This window comes from Littorina saxatilis, linkage group LG16, assembly GCF_037325665.1.
Source record: "Littorina saxatilis isolate snail1 linkage group LG16, US_GU_Lsax_2.0, whole genome shotgun sequence".
NCBI lineage: Eukaryota > Metazoa > Mollusca > Gastropoda > Littorinimorpha > Littorinidae > Littorina > Littorina saxatilis.
This window is the reverse complement of record NC_090260.1, coordinates 27,981,875-27,986,118: the sequence shown is the minus strand read 5'-3', so window position 1 is coordinate 27,986,118 and position 4,244 is coordinate 27,981,875. Positions and strand designations below refer to the sequence as shown.

General features: G+C 44.7%; 1 long non-coding RNA gene across 1 annotated transcript; it reads left to right on the top strand.

The window, feature by feature from the left end:
• Positions 1-448: 448 nt before the first annotated feature.
• Positions 449-1,299, top strand: LOC138950742 (uncharacterized). Its single transcript, XR_011450775.1, has 2 exons — positions 449-572; positions 865-1,299. It is a non-coding gene; the product is annotated as an uncharacterized lncRNA (long non-coding RNA).
• Positions 1,300-4,244: the final 2,945 nt, after the last annotated feature.

The following is a 4,244-nucleotide window of genomic DNA, read 5'->3' as shown; positions in this document are numbered from 1 at the left end:
ACTCGGTGGGGTGCCTTCTCTTGGTCAATTGCGACAGAAAGCGCCTGTGCGTGAGTCGGGGCTATACGGCAGAGTTTTGCTGACAGCGCAGAGCACGGATATTGTGCCGCACGGATTTTTCGGGGGTGTTTCTGCTTGCGAGGCAGAATTGTGGATAGCTGAACTTGATATGTGACAAGGTTAGTCACGTGTTATTGTCAAGGTTGTCTGTCTGAGACACGATAACTGGACACTTTACACTCAGCGACAAGAGGAGAAGGATCGGTGTTTTTCCGTCCATAGAGTTTGATGGTTTTCATCACGTCTAGATATTTTCTTCTATCTACGTGCCGTTTCTGCTAGCACAGATAGGGCTCTATTGGAACTTCAACGAGATACCACCTGCTCACAGTTACATGTTTGCTGAGGACGAGTCGTCAATTTCTCTTCGCCGTGTGGGGAACACTCTGTTTCACCGCATAAAGTAGTCGGCAAGAGGTTGGATGTTGTGTCACTGTTGACGAACAGAGGCCATTCCAGGGAGGAAGCGGGTTTTGCTTCCATGAGAGTGCTACATTCATAGGCTTTTTGAGGTAATAAATCATTGTTTAACGCTGTTGATGAGTCTGTGTTTGTGGAATGAAATACTCTCTGTTGTTTTTTCCAGGTTAGCGCATAATTTGCTCTCTGTGACGCTAAAATACTAATCTGTATATGTTTTTTGCAGATAGGGAGAGAAGGACGGAAAACGGCTGTTTTGGTTGTTGTAAAAAGTCCATTTGTGCAGGCCCACGTGCTCGATGAGATATGTAAAGATGACATGTTTAAAGGTGGAGGGTGAGGGGTAGCTGACATGTTTAGTGCACTGATGCTTTCTGTTTGCAGCCTTGCTATCTTCTGTACGGCTGCCTTTTGCGGGACACTGCTAGCTGCAGACGTGGTAACCGGGACCGGACATAACCAGCAAACCGGCTAACCAGCGAACCGGCTAACCAGCTAACCAGCGAACCGGCTAACCAGCTAACCAGCGACTGGGTGCGGCGCCTGATGCCTCCACAGTTCCCTGCTTCGTCACCACGCTAACCAGCACTTCATTCGACGGAGCAGTTGTGGAGGCTAAAAAGACTAATTACAGGCCGTCCACCCAGTGGCCAAAGAAAGCTAAGTGCACCATGTCTTATGCACCCCGTTGACCACCGTTGTCATTTATGCTATCTGTGATTATATTCGAGTAGTGACGACGTGGGGTGTGTGACACCTGCATGAACTAGCACTTTTGGAGCAGAACAGTCGTATTTTCTTATCTTTACACGGGATCAGCGTGTTACTATAATTTTCTATATTCTAACTGGCATTTTGTCAGTGACCACGGGTTTTTTACGTTTTGTGAACGTAAAAGAACATATTTGAGTGAAGTCTCGAGGGAGGTGGCGAGTTTTTACATAAACAGGCGTCTGAAACTTATACTTTTGTTGTCTCTATTTAATTGTATGACTGCGAGAGTGGATCGTGGTGTGGTTAGTTGGTTAGTAGTAACTAACCGTTTCATAATCACCTTAAGTGATATAGTGAAACGTGACATCAGGCCTGTTCATTTAATATGTGGAACTATCGCGGCTTTAGATTCGTGTTTCCGAGGACAACGATTGCAATCATTTACTTTCGGCCTTCGGTCGATAAAGATGAAACAGAAGAAGATTATGCTCCTCTCGGATCGACAAAAAAGATGGTTTGACAAGAAGCCACCAAACATATTAGAATGTTTGATGTTAAAATGAATGGTTGCTTGATGTCAGACCAGTTGGGTTTTTGTTGCCCTAGGTGAGCATATCACCTTCTGTGTCCTCTTTATCGACCGCTACCTTTGTGTCTGCCTGTCTGTCTCTTTGTCCGACCGTCCATCCCCGTTGATGAAAGTGAAGGGAAGATGATGATTGTGTCGGTGTTAGGGAGGAGGAGTATGGAAATAAACATTTTTTTTATCATCCTACATACATGAAGGAGAAGCCTTGTAAAGGATTCCTTGCTAAACATTCGCTCTTACATGTAAAGGCTATGTCACTCAGCGTAAGTGTTGCTTCAATTACAAAAGAAATCGTTTTACTGTGACCTGCTTTATTGGGCACGACGGATCGAAATTAACACCGGTCAAAAGACACCTTCTTCTCTTCCCTGACCCCCCCCCCCCACCCCCCGTCTCCGCCCCCTTCCACCTCCACTACCACCCCATCCTCTCAAAGGGGGATACAAGGTGCTAATTTGCTGGCAATTATTCATCGTGTTTACTATGCTCACTTCAAGTTATGGAGTATATATGAGAACACTTTTTTGTACTTCGTGGTAAAAAACAAAATCATGTGGAAAAAGCACCTTCTCCAAACTCATCCTAAATTATCTTCTCGAACACTAACACCCCACCACCTGCCACAGCTGTCACCGATGATGTTAAACTGATAAACTCTATTTCATTATTTATCATCCACACACCTCAGACCCCATAACGTGCCGCAACACATCGACTAGAAGCCATGCATACATAACACAATTTGAACTCGAAAACTTTATTTTTCAAGGAAGTATCGTTAGGTCCACAAGCACACACACACACACACACACACACACTGACACACACACACACACACACTCAAACACACACACACACAAACACACACACACACACACACACACACACACACACACAACCCGAGAAAGAGCGGGGAGTGACAGACAGACTAACAGAGACGATGGAAGATGCAACTAGTAGCATGTTCCTTGTCCGGACAGCCCTCCAGAAACAGGGAATTCAGGATGAAGCAACAGACATTATCATGTCAGCCTGGAGAGAGGGTACGAAGCGTAACTACGAGTCATATTTCAAACGCTGGCTTCAGCATTGCCTTGAACGGGATAGAGATCCCTTTTGTGCCTCTCCACATGAGTTGATAAGGTTTTTAACGAAACTGTTCCAAGAAGGCAAAGGATACAGCAGTTTGAACATGGCACGAAGCGCTGTTTCCGCATTGTCCCTTCAGGATAATTGTTCAGTGGGTTGTCATCCGTACTGGTGAAGAAGTTTTTGAAAGGAGCTTTCAACAGACGGCCAGCTTTGCCCCGTACTTGTGTGACCTGGGACGCTAATCTAGTGCTAAATTTTTTAAAAGAATGTTCACCGGCAAAATTTTTATCGCTGGCGCAATTGACGCTTAAAACTGTGCTGTTGTGCTTGTTGGTCTCTAGTCAAAGGGGACAGGCGATTTGGTTGATGGACTTGCGTAACATGAGTTGGACAAAGGAAGATGTACGATGTAGGTTTGGGGATTTGCTCAAAACTTCTGGCCCAAACAAACATCAGAATGAAGTGGTATTTTGTGCTTTTCCGTCTGATTTGGCAATTTGTGTTGTACATTATTTGAAACAATATGTCAAAAGAACTCGTGCATTTAGAGGAACGGAAACGAGACTCTTTATCAGTTGGACAGCCCCTCACAAAGCGGTGTCGAGAGATACTATCCGTCGATGGACAAAGATTGGATTACAAAAAGCGGGTATTGACATGACAATATTTACGCCGCATTCAACTCGTTCCGCTGCATCTAGTAAAGCTGCAAGTAAAATTCCTCTGGCAACCATTCTGAAGACTGTTGGTTGGCGTCGGGCTAACACCTTCACAACTTTTTACAACAAACCAGTGGACAGTGGGAGGAGTTTTGGACAGGCTGTTCTGTCATGAAGAATTGGGGTAGGTTTATATATGTATTTCAATTCATCGACAGTGCTAGGGTGTAAATGTTGCAGACTTTAAAGTCTCACGTGACCCATTCCTCTCGGAATTGTGGGAGATAAAATTACATAATTATGACGAGCTTACCTGAGTAAGTGAAGTCTAATTGTGGTTTTATCGACCACAATGTAGAGAGGAAAGGGATTACGTGCCTCGCCCTAAGTTGTCTTCAGAGTTATACTGATAACCGTTTTCCCTCCCTATCCCTTTCCTCTCTCTTTCTCTTTTTTCTGCACCATTTACACGTCGTTAAACAGTGACGTATTCCCGCGTTCAGCGGGTTTACTGAAAAAAACATTTTCCGGAAGAGTGCATAACATCTGAGTACAAGCATGTAGTGATCTGACACACGAGTGTACAGGGATCACCAAGCAGGTGCCTAACAGGAAAACAAAAATAGAGAACGGCCTGAAAATGTGAAAACGCAACACTTGGATAGCATATCACCCCTGACAGAATCAATGAACCCAGCTGCGCAGCGTTT